The sequence below is a fragment of the Balaenoptera borealis genome, assembly GCF_965194805.1.
Source record: "Balaenoptera borealis genome assembly, chromosome: 9".
NCBI lineage: Eukaryota > Metazoa > Chordata > Mammalia > Artiodactyla > Balaenopteridae > Balaenoptera > Balaenoptera borealis.
The window spans coordinates 44559508-44573019 of NC_138873.1; the positions used below are offsets into that span (position 1 = coordinate 44559508).

The 13512-nt window shown below is 35.5% G+C and overlaps 1 long non-coding RNA gene across 1 annotated transcript; it reads right to left on the reverse strand.

Moving 5' to 3' along the window:
• Positions 1 to 1211: 1211 nt before the first annotated feature.
• On the reverse strand, positions 1212 to 13479 carry LOC309634633. Its single transcript, XR_014248265.1, has 2 exons — positions 6101 to 13479; positions 1212 to 6049 (listed from the first exon to the last, which is right to left on the reverse strand). It is a non-coding gene; the product is annotated as an uncharacterized lncRNA (long non-coding RNA).
• Positions 13480 to 13512: the final 33 nt, after the last annotated feature.

Genomic DNA, 13512 nt, shown 5'->3' on the forward strand with positions numbered 1-13512 from the left:
ATTCACTTGTGTATTTAGTAAGCAAACATTCATAGAGTTCTTATCATGAGTGATACACTCTTCTATCCTTATACTTTCTCAACTGTAGAAACTTGTTCTTTTCTTCAAACCTCACCACCTTCTGTGTCAAATCCTTTAAGGCCTGTCATAGATAACTCTTTTGCCTTATAGTTTTTCTGTTCTTCTTAGGGAAGATGAAATATTTCTTTTTGTACTTAGTGTACTTTGTAGGGACCTCTGTTCTAGAAAATAACATGTAATAATTCATTATAGTGAATTCCACAAATATTTATTAAGGCATTTTGTCAGGTCCTGGGAAGGTAAGTCCATTCCCTTTGTTGTTAAAGAACTGGGGAAAGACTGATGTCCAAATAATTGACACAGTGATACAGTAAAAATAGATACACTTTCACATGTTTTTCACTCTTTCCCTTTCTTTCTAATTTGAAAGCTTTGTGAAAGCAGATGTAGGGTGTCTTACTTTCCTTACTGCATCTAGCATAATGTTTTGCCCATAGTTGTCACCAGATAAATATTTATTGAATGACAAAATGAATAACTCAAATGGGAAAAAAGAACAAAATAACTTAGTACTCAGAAAAGATTTTTGATGAGGTAATGGAAAGAAGAAAATGGTTTTCAAGGCATTTGTAAAAGTGATGTCAACAAATTTGCAAAGCCTTTCTTAAATAAATTTCTTGTTTAAATAATTAGAAAAGGTTTAAACACTATAACATTTAACTTTTCACTTGCCATTTTAACAGGGCATTAATTTTGGATCAACTTTTATGTGCTTTGTTTTTGTACATTTTAAGGTGACGATCACACTGGAGATAGAAGGGGGGTTAGACTCTATAGACATGTTCTGTCTAATACAGTAGCCACTTGTCACCAATGGCTATTGAGCACTTGAAATGTGGTTAGTCCAAATTGAGATCTGCTAAAGTATAAAATACATACTTGATTTCAGAGACTTAGTGTGGAAAAAAAGGATGTAAAATGTCTGAATTTTTATATTGATTGCAGATTGAAATATTTTGGATATATTGGGTTAAATAAATATATTAATAAAATTAACTTCCCCTACTTACACATTTTTTAAAAGTGGCTGCTGGTAAATTTTATATAGTACAGTGTGGTTCTAGACTTCTTGATGAATATGTCAAAGCATATAAAATATCTGTAAAAGTTAAACATGTTAATCTTTTCTCCCCATGAAATTTTTTGTGACTTTAGGGCAAGGTTTATCTAGCTAAAATTCAAGATGTGTAAAGTATAGCTAGAAGCCAATGGGTAAAAGGTAAAATGATATGTCTTTAATCAATTTGTTCTTGAGTACCTAAGATATACTCAGTACTTCGTAAAACGTATTGTGTGAAACTAATTTGGGGTATAAGTAGGGTAGATATGGGTGCCAAATTTGCACTGATAGTTACATTGGTTATTTAAAGTAGTCTCGGGCTTCCCTGGTGGCACAGTGGTTAAGAATCCACCTGCCAATGCAGGGGACATGGGTTTGAACCCTGGTCCGGGAAGATCCCACATGCCACGGAGCAACTAAGCCCGTGCGCCACAACTACTGAGCCTGTGCTCTAGAGCCCACAAGCCACAACTACTGAAGCCTGCACGCCTAGAGCCCATGCTCTGCAACAAGAGAAGCCACCGCGATGAGAAGTCCGTGCACCGCCAACGAAGAGTAGCCTGTGTGCAGCAACAAAGACCCAACTCAGCCAAAAATAAATAAATAAATAAATAAATAATAAATAAATAGTCTCTAACAACGTTTATGACCTACAGCTTCGTATTTTCTAGAATAAAATGGTCTGTATTTTTTGGTTTACCGATGTACGTGAAGCTCAGAAAATAAAATAATTTCAGTCAGTAAACACACCATTTTGTGTGTGTTACGTGGGCTCCAAATTTTAACAGTTGGCCAGCAACAGAAAAAAAATATCCCAAGCTAGCATTGGACCAAGTCAATTCAATGCTCACCACTTGAAGAAGCATATTTTATTTTACTTTTTAATATTTATTTCATATTTTTATGTTCTCTGTACCTTCCTGAAAAGTGTATTTTATTTTTGAAAATTAGTGTAGTCTAAAGTGTAGTGAAAATTAGAATTTGCAGCAATTATTACTTATTTTGTATTGGATACTATATTAAGGATTATATGGGATAGTAAAGTAAAGGTTGTCCTTGCCCTTGAGGAACTATCTCACTGAGGGGGTGCCATTCTTTGGATGTTTCCTCTTCAGCAAATTCACATCCTCAAACTAGTTGTGTGCATAAGAAAACTCAGGGGCTTAATGTGGCCAGGAGGAGGTGTCAGAGATGATCAGGACCATACCTTCAGGGCCATCTTCCTCTCCCTCAATGTTAGTATATAATTGAAGTCCTAGATTGTATAGAAGTGACAGATAACAATCTTTATCCATTCATCAGAATGGGAGGTGTTTCACTTGTGAACAGTACCGTCTCCATGTTTGCTTGAAGTGAATTGTTTGAACTCTGAAGGGTCACCTTGATATATTTCCTCTGACCTCAGAGGTTCTCGAAACCTACAGAAGAATTTCCATGATGCTACGTTAGGAAAACTGAATGTCTACTTCTCGGTTTCACTTTTTCAGGATTTGCATTTAATATAATTTCCTTGAGAACAGGCCAGGAAGAAATGGTTCTATTAAAAATGGAAAAGGTCAGTTAGGTAAATTGCTAATTTTTATAAATAACTAAATGTCTTATTAGCAACTTGAAGAGACAGGGAAGACATGCTGGTTTTAAATTGGGATTAACTCAGTTTTACAGTCTACCACCTAGTGCATTAGCCAAAATAAATACCTTCCCTGAGCCTCGGTTTCCTTGTCCGTAATGCAGGGATGATAATATCTTTATTATAAGCTAATATTCTCCCAGGATATATTTGGAGAATGGATTATATGGTTATAGAGAGGATAATAACAGCAACCAATTGGGAGCTTACTATGTTCCAAGCACTGTGCTAAAAGATTCCAAGTATTAACCTAGTTAATAAAGGTTAGAGTGTGAAAATGCCAAGCACAATGCCTGGCATATAATATGTAACTAAAAAATACTGATTTCCATTTACCTGCCTCTCATTTTAATTTCTTATTTAGTTCATATCCAGACAAGTAGTCATCTAGCTTAATATTTCTCAAACCTGACTGCCCATTATAAATAGCTGGGGAGCTTTGAAAAAATTCTGATGTTTAGGCTCTCCCTCAAACCAATAAATTAGATCTTAAGGTGCAGACAGGTTTTAGAATCATGGATAACCTTTCCTTGGACTCCTGAAGTGAGGGAATGCTCACTCGTTTTGAGTTTTATTAAATTTACTCAGAAATCCACTGCCTTACAACATCTAGCTATTGCAAAGGGCCTGGCATATAGTTCCCTCACAGCACATTTGCTCCATTATTTTGACCCCTGTAGTCTTGCAGAATGGAATTAGCCTGGTTCCACCAAAGAGTTCTAAGTACTTGAAGATCTTCATTACATCCTTCTCAATGTCCCCTCACCAACCTGGCTATATATCAGTTCCTTCAATGTTCCTCATCCGTTTTGTATGCTAATTAAACAAGATTTATTATGCCAGTGCTCTTACTAAACTCGGTGCCCAGAACTGAACAAAATAACATCCAAATAACAAAATAGAATGAGATTTTTTTTCCTGCCTTTATTATGAATAGTATATTTCTTTAAATGGATCCTGGGAGAGCATTAGCTTTTGGGGCAGCAATATTACCCTTTTACTAAACCCTTAAGTTTTAAAGTATTCACATGCTGCTGAGTTTGACTTCACCATCTTACTGCATTTTATTGAACTTTGTGTCCAACGCTTTACACATATCTATACTAAATTTTATTCTGTTAGGCTAATTCTCCTAACCTATTCACATTTGGAGGATTCTTTCTAATGAGTAATTCTCCCTAATTTCATGTCGTTTGCAAATCTAGTCTGTAGCCACCTCATTGTTGAACTTCTCCCTCCCGGGATCTTCCTTTCAGAGTGACATAGCATCTTTAAGACACGATCTTTCCATCAACTGTAGATCCATCTATTATCGTGTGTTTGTGTGTGTGTGTGTGTGTGTGTGTGTGTGTGTGTGTGTGTGGTTTAACTTTGTTCTAGGGCATCAGCAAGCATACTTGGTACCTCTTAAGGAATTAGGGAAAGATGCCCCCTCCAGGCAGAGGGGTTAGAAAAGTGTGCCAGTTCCTCCCAGATGCAGTCCATTATAGCAGATGTGCTTTGTCTTTCAAATTTCCTAGTCAAAAAAGAAAATGACTTCTTAGTGATCTTTTTTTTACCTCTATTGATCACTCTGCTTTTTTTTTTGAAGGCAGTATTAATAGTATTTTAATATTACTACTTCAACTTCTGTGGGTTTGAAATTTTTCAAAATAAAGTTGGAGAAATATTAAAAATGATGTTATAGAGCTTATTTTTAACCAGTCATCAAAATTAGAAAACAAATTTAAACTACAGAAGTGCACAGTTAAAAGCCTAGTTTATAGGCCTGCTCAATTTCCATCAAAGTAATAAAAATACTCATATTTAAAAGATTGTTCTATAATTAGAGACTATAAGAAGTAAGTAGGAAGCATATATTATTGTGAAGAGTTATTGGTGAAGGTGGTTTATTTCATACAGCTCTACATAAGACCCAACATTGCCCCAAATTGACCATATATCTAGAAACTTATTTTGGGATTCATGTACTCCTTTATGAAGTTCTAGAAATATGGGTCTTATTGAGGGCTTCAGCACACATTTCTTGAGGTTGAGGCCCACTGATGGATCAGAGATTGGCATTGCAGAATCAGCCACAGCTACTAAAATCATGATTTGTACACAGAAGCCTGTGAATGTTTTCATTTCCAAGTCTTCATTTTTTTTCAAGCTTCAAACTCTGATTCCAGAGTTCAGGAAAGCTTAGTATTGGCAAATAGTGTGTTCTCCGCTTGATTTCTAGTCAGTATACATATCCCATTTGAATTAGTTTGCATTTCCGTGATCCCATGAACAGTGGTTAACACTGAGTTCCAACTATTTAACCCCTACCACCTCACTGTTGTTTTTGCCTCAGCCATTCTCTCTTTGCTATTTTAAGTGACCACAGATGTTACCTAATAATAGATTTTGTTTGTTTTTGGTATTTGTCATTGTTTTCTTTCTTAAGGTATGATTTACACACAGCACAAGAATATTCATAGCAGTTTTATTCACAATAGCTCAAAATTAGAACAAACCAAATGTCTGCCAACAAATGAATAAATTATGATGTATTCATACAATGGAACACTACACATAACAAGAAGGAACAAACTTGATTATGCAACAACATAGTTGAATCTCTAAATCATTATGTTAAGTGAAAGATGCCAGATAAAAGAGTACATACTATATAATTCCATATATGTGAAGGTCACTAGCCCAGGAAACTTAACTATGGTGACAGAAATCCAAAAAGTGGTTGCCTCAGGGTTGGGGAGAGTAAGTAGAAAGAAGCACGAGCAAACTTTCAGAGGTGATAGTAATGCTCCCCATCTTAATTTGGGTGATGATAACACAGATGTATCCACTTGTCAAAACTTGTTCAACTGTACACTTAAATTTCATGCACTATAGTGTATGTAAGTTATAACCTCAATAAATAGCACATTTTAAAATATTGTTGAGAATTCAAAAACTGGAACTCCATTTGCCCATCTCCGGTGTTTTGGCTTCTCTCTTTCTGTGCTTAAAAATTGCTGACTCTACTTGCAAGACTATATTTGCAAGTTGTTCTCATGCTGTAGTATAATTCCAATTTTGGAATTACTTTTTTTTTTTTTTTAAACTACTTCTCCCTTAATTCCAGGCCAAAATTGATCTCTTTGGAGATTCCCTTAACCTACAAACTAAGAGGTTCTGTTATCCTCTGGTCACTGAAGAAGTTCAGTCTGCTCAGGGCATATTGTTCTGTAGCTAATACAGATATACTCAATAACAATCTCCCTGGGGGCACCCTCAAGAATCTCCCTGAGCTTCCCATTCCATTTCTGCACATTCAGATGCCTACAAGACGCTTCTCTGACCTTCTTTTAATCACAGTTGAATTCCTTGTCCCATGAGTCACAATTTGAGCCTTGGGGATATCCAGTTCTCCTTCAAGTACACATCTCTGTCTCCATAACCTTCTCTGCAGATTGTTAGAAATATCATGAATTTCCATGTATGCTCTTGTTTTAGGTTTCCATACCACTATTCCCATTTACTAATAAATAGGGAAATAGAGGCTCAGCAAATTGAAGTGTATTCATCTAGATGTAAGCAGCATAGGCTGCATTCAATTAGGGTTTCTTATTTCAAGCTAGGGCACATTCCACCACACTGCAGCAGCCTGCAACTTTGGCATAAAAACATAGATAAAATCCTAGTTAAGTACAAATATCTTGGCCTTAATTGAAAGTTATTCCTAATTCATTCATAAATGGTTTTAAAAAGGATATGTTTATTTATTTATCTTTATATATCTGTTTCTCTTCATGTTAAACAATAGAGGGTATCCAAACCCCATCATATATCTATTTCCTGTATTTTAGAATATAATTTTTGATATTTACTGTCTGAGTTAAATGCTTAGTTTTACCTTTCCTCAGAAGAACAGAATGGGCCAAATGTCAAATGTTTTAATATCATTCTGGAATTTGGCAGCTGAGATGTAAAAAACTGTTGATATCACTAAGAAATGTAGAGGATGTATATTTATTGAGGTTTAATTGAGTCAACAGAGTGATTACTTATAACAGATACTTAATACTTATCCTTTTCACCAAGCTCTGCCTTTCTTAGCACGGTGCAATTAAGAGTTGTGTTGAGATGGGCCTAAGGACTTGTGGGTACCTGGTAGTCTAGGTACTGTTGTAGTCAACTATTGTTAAGTAATGGCCAAATTTCTCAAGTTTACTCTTGGGTCAGTTTTGCTGAATCCTCTCCAATTAGCTATTAAAGGTATATATTTCACATAATTTTTTTCCCTTAAAGTATTGTATAAAGTAATATTATGTGGAAGAATGAGGTAACGCATTTAGTTCCAGCAATAAACTTTTTCTATGAACTGGAAATATACTATATGTCTAGAATCATTTAGAAATAACTGGAACATTGCAGACAAGTATTATTACTACATCCTAATGTTTCATGTTTTTCTAAGATTATTCCAGTTATATTTACTTGGTCCAATTCAACTCTCCTTTCTTTCACTTACAGCTTCACCCTTTATGGATTTCTTTCATTTTTGAACTTCGATATACTTATTGTTTCATAACAGAATTTGACGTTGATTTTGTACTGTCTGCAGTGTATTCAATATAGGTAAAACTTAGCATAAAGATAATAAAAATTACCAAGTCAGCTTTTATTTATTGAAAGCCCATTGGGATAAATACTTTACACATATTTCATCTTCACAACAGTCCTGTAAATTAAGTTTTATTATATTCATCTTATATAAAAGGAAATTGTGGCTCAGAGAAGTGACCTGTTCAAACTGAACAGCTAGTAAGTGGCACAATTGAGATTTAAAGCCAGATCTGTCTGATTCCAACATATGTGTCTTTATTCAGAGTATTAGTAGGGTTTGCCAGAGAAACAGAGACAACAGGAAGAGACTTATTATGAGGAACTGGCTTGTGTGGTTATGGAGGCTGAGAAGTCTCATGATCTGCCACCTGCAAGCTGGAGACCCAGGAAAGCTGGTAATGGTATAATACCCATCTGAATTCCAAGGCCTGAGAACCAGGGGAGCTGATGGTATGATTACCAGTCCAAAGGCAGGAGAAGACTGATGTCCCAGCTCAAGTACTCAGGCAGGAAGTAAAAGGGGCAAATTCTTCCTCTACCTTTTTGTTCTATTCAGGCCTTCCCGGATTGGATGATGCCCACCCAGACCGGGGAGGGCAATCTACTGATACTTTCCTGAGTCCACCAATTCAAATGCTAATTCCAGAAAACATCCTCACAGACACCCCCAGAAATAATATTTAACCTGTCAAATTAACCCTGTCAAATTGACACACAAAATTAACCATCACACCCCGCATACAAAGGCATGAGGTCACTCAGGTCAGGGACCTTGTCTCTGATTTCCTTTATGATTGGTAAAAGCAAGGCTTTTTTTTTCTGGTGGGGTGAGTGGCTAAATGCTGTCACAGGGAGCCATCATAACCAAACAAGCTTGTCTGAGAAAATTTAAATTTTGTAACAGTGATAGCCTAAGTATAAAAAAGATTATGATTCAATTTGAATAACATATAGAGCATGAAACATTTGTTGACAACTCATACCTTAGTTCTTTTAATGAATGTATGATTTATAAAATTGGCATAAATATTCTCTTTGGAACGGTTTAAACTTTAACACCAACGACAAACTAGTCAGATTATTATTAATTTTTTGGTTCATTATTTGTTTTTTTTAAAATAATGAAGCCAGCTATTATATTTTAAATTGTTCTATAAAATATTTTAAATATAATAGATTATTTTAAAGACTACTTCCTCCCTCTAGTGACCAGGAATGGGAATACCACATCCACAAGCATTAAAAAAACTGATTCTCAATGTGTTTGTGTACCTCCCCCTAGAGGATGCTTGGGAAATTTGCCAGAGTTATTTTGGTTATTATCAATACAATGAATGTGGGTGCTATTGGCATTCATCAGGGGCATTAAGGATGCTAGCATCCTGCAATGTGATAGACAGTGTCCCATATAAACTAATTATCCATTGCTGAATATTCATGTAGATGAAAAATTTATTATTTAAGCCTAGAACCTACCACTATCCTACATATGAAAACAAAAATTTTTTCCACTTTTTATACATTCCATTTTTGAAAGCAACTTATTTCATTTACTCTAAAACACTGATTGTAAGATACATCATTACCTAACAGTAAGAGTGAAAAAAATTGCCAATTAAACTCTGACACGAAGCTTTTTAAGACTTTTATTTTTATTTTATCAACAATCAACAGCTTGGAAAGGCAACCTATGGAATGGGAGAAAATATGTGCAAACCATGTATCTTAAAAGAGGTTAATTTCCAAAAAATACAGGGAACTATTGATTCTATAGGTATAGCCATCTAACTACATCATGTAATTTAATATAGGCATACCCAAGCATTTACAAATTAAAATAGATATTTTAAGAATTACTTTCTTTTACTTGCCCAGATTTCTACAGCTCATGAAAGGCAGAGCTGGAACTGCAGCCCGTGCCTTCTGTCCTCCTCTAGTAAGATGGGGTCGGTAGAACACCAATAACAAAAAAGGAATGTTATATCTAATGGGTTGAGAACTGTTGATTTAAGGCATGAAGTGAGGATCATGAATTCTTGTTTCTCCCCTTAGTAACTTAGTCTCCCCTTAGTAGTATTATTGGGGCACTTCCCCAACAATAGTCACTACTTAGTGGATGTGGATGATTTAACATTAAATTTGGATGGCCATATGATCTTATTTCTAAGAAAGTGCCTTCTCATTTTATATGTTGTGTAGGGTTGAAGAATAATATAATGAATGAGTGCACAGGTTCCTGAGTCAGATTACCTGGGTTCAGATTTTGGCTCTATCACTGCTGTGTGACCTTGGATAAACAACTCAATTTCTCTGTGCTTCATTCAATTCCTTCTGAGGTAGAGTCATTAAATGGAGGTGATAATATTACCATCTCACAGGGGTGTTGAGAGGATTAAATGAGATAACACATTTAAGTGTGTAAGTGTCTGGTGTATAGAAGACACAAAATAAATGTAAGCTATGATGAATATATACAGGCATACCTTGGAGATATCGTGGGTTCAGTTCCAGACCACCAAAATAAAGTGAGTATCTCAAAGCGAGTCATACGAATTTTTTTGCTTCTCAGTGCATACAAAATTATGTTTACACTATACTGTAGTCTCTAAGTGTGCAATAGCATTATATCTAAAAAAACAATGTACATACCTTAATTTAAAAATACTTTCTTGTTTAAAAATGCTAACCATCATCTGAGCCTTCAACGAGTTGTAATTTTTTTGCCAGTGGAGGGTCTTGCCTCGATGCTGACGGCTGCTGACTGATCAGGGTAGTGGCTGCTGAAGGCTGGGATGGCTGTGGGCAGTTTCTTAAAGAGAGACATCAGTGAAGCCGGCCACACAGATTGACTCTTCCTTTCATGAACAACTTCTCTGTAGCATGTGATGCTATCTGATAGTATTTTACTCACAGTAGAACTTCTTTCAGAATTGGAGTCAATCCTCTGAAACTCTGCTGCTGCTTTATCAACTAAGTTTGAAGTCGTTTGTTGTCATTTCAACAATCTTCACAGCACCTTCACCAGGAGTAGATTTGCCTCAAGAAAGCACTTTCTTTGCTCATCCATGAGAAACAACTCCTCATCCATTAAAGTTTATAACAAACATAATAATAAAGAAAAAGTATGAAATATTGCAAGAATTACCAAAATGTGACAGAGACACGAAGTGAGCAAATACTTGTTGGAAAAATGGCGCCTATACACTTGCTTGACATGGGGTTGCCACAGACCTTCAATTTGTAAATACCATCATAGCCATATTATTCATTTTGGTAAAACATGTTTAAAATCTTCATTTAGATCATATCATTAAGTTTCACTAAAATCTATGAGATTGTCACCAGGCTACTGTATATATAGAGTAGATGCTAAAGAAGAAGCCACTATGCAGCCATCCTGTCTAGCTGGGATGAGGAGACTGATCTGCATGAAACAACCAAGACAGTTAAAGACAGAAGATAAATAAGTACAACTGGATGGCAGAAGCAACAAGAGCTATAGAATGGTAAGGTGGTTAAGGAAGGTATACGAGATGAGAGGAGACAATTTGCCAATTAATACATGTCCGACCATGGATGAGTTAACTTCTCAGTGATTCCTGGGTCCTTATTTATGAAATTAATTCATTTAAAATGCCTAGTGCAATCTACATGAGGTAGGTTGAATGGAGTTTTAAAGAATGGGCAGGCTGTTATTAGTGGAAAATGATTCTATTGACAGGAATAATCAAAGAGACAGGGACATTTCAAGTAGTGGAGATATAAATCTTTTAAAAAATTTGATATGTACCATGCACCCCAATGTTCATAGCGGCAGCATTTACAATTGCCAAGATATGGAAGCAACCTAAGTGTCCATCAACAGATGAATGGATAAAGAAGATGTGGTATATATATACAATGGAATACTACTCAGCCATAAAAAAGAACAAAATTTTGCCATTTGCAGCAACATGGATGGACTTGGAGGGCATTATGCTAAGTGAAATAAGTCAGACAGAGAAAGACAAATACTGCATGATATCACTTATATGTGGAATCTAAAAAATATAACAAACTACTGAATATAACAAAAAAGAAGCAGATTCACAGATATAGAGAACAAACTAGTGGTTACCAGTGGGGTGGAGGAGTGGGAGGTACAAACCATTGGGTGTAAGATAGGCTCAAGGATGTAGTATACAACACAGGGAATATAGCCAATATTTTGTAATAACTGTAAATGCAGTGTAACCTTTAAAAATTGTATACAAAAATAAAAAAATAGTCAAAAAAATTCGGTACATACAACAAGAGCAAAAAGTTCACATGTAGTAGCCTTATGTAATTTTCTAATTTTCTGTTACAAATAGCAAACTCTTTCTTTCCTGCATGGCAAAGTAACTTTCACTCAGCATTTGCTTCTCTTGTCTATTGGCTCATGTTATAATCCAAGAGAATTAATCCTTCAACAGTGAAAAGATTCTTTAAGAAAAGAAACAAGGCAGAGTAGTGTCAAAGAAAAACTCAGTCACAAAGTCCCTTAATTGTAGCACGCCGTTTCCTTGTTTATAAGCAGGATAAATCAATAGATTGATTTCATCCCATAAAGGCAAAAACAGGATTTATTAAAAGAGGAAAGAGGAGAGAGAAAAATAATTGTAGTCTGGGAAGAGTGAATCTTGTTTGCACATTTTTTTTTTTTTAAATGGCATAACTGATTAGCTGGCAGCAGTCAATTTGGACAGTCTGTCCTTGAATATCTTAAGTGTTTATGGACTCTCGGGAAAACCTTTGTGAGCTAAACTATGAAGCTGGATGACAGGCTGTTTCTCTGTAATGTCTGCCTGTGTCTTTCCATCAGCACCTCATTATTAGCTGTACAGGTCTGCACTACTTCCCTCACCAGAAGTCTCAATATAACTGCTGATTTTCTCGAAATCCTTTGCCCCTAAATCTTTACTTCTAACTGGAATCTCTTCTGAGTCCTTATTTGAAAGTGATCATAATCTGCGGTGCTTTGTAGTGGAATTTCTATTACAAAGAGTTATAATCATTTTTCTAATATGAATTTAAGACTTTAAACAAAAATATGCAAATTTAAGTTTTCCTTTTTTCTTGCATTTTCCTAAGGATTAACACCAGTATTTTCACACTTCAACAAACAGAACAGATAGTAGTGATAATGCTATCAAATGAAATGTATGAACTGACCCGAATAAACAAGTTTTCTTACTCAAATATTTTAACATTAACTTTCTAAATGTTACTTAAAATATTTTAATTAAGACAATTAGTAGCTCCGGTGCCTGCAAACAGTTGATCATGGCTTCTGCCCTGCAGTGAATTATCACAGAAGAAAAATTTGGCAAAATTGCTGGCTTCATGCCCACAGCCATTATGAAGCAGGAACTCTTCAGATTAAGATTACAACCCGAGGGTAAGCACTATATAATATGTATACTTTCAGAAATTAAAATCCCCTTTGATTACGTTTCTTCCAGTAATGCTTAAAGGCTGAATTTGCGCCCTTGCACGTGTGTGGGTCACCTCTAAGAAAGGAAAATACATTTTGCTACTAACATCAGTTGAAAGTGAAGAGAAAATATTGTCCAGTTGCTTCAAAGGTAAACACCTTTGTGTTTTACATATACTTTAAAATCTGTAAGGCAAATTGAAATAATCCTTTATTATGTCTTCTTAGGATGAGAGAAACTTCCCTTTTAGCTGCTCCTAATTTTTTAAAATCATCACATTTAACACAGCAACACTGTTCTTAGAAATCAAAACCTGCTCATCTCAATTCTTTGGTAATAGCAATGAATCCGTACGTTAAAGAAGGGTTGCGAATTGCTGAATCCACTTTACTATACAAGAGAGGCCCCATGAGCTGACCTGAATAGACAATAACTAACCTTTCTTAGCAGTTAAGTATTTTAAAAGACAATAGGTGCCTTAAAAATTCATTCAGAGCCTTAGAAATACACATTAACACAGTTCTCACTTGCTCGAGTTTGGTCTGTATCCATTTATGCAAGCCAAATCTTTTCCAGACTCACGAAATTCATAATATTTTGTAACAAAAACAAAGAAACACCCTTCACAGGCTACCATAATCTAAGGCGCAACGAACTCTCGCGCGATGTTGAGACGCTACCGCCTTAAC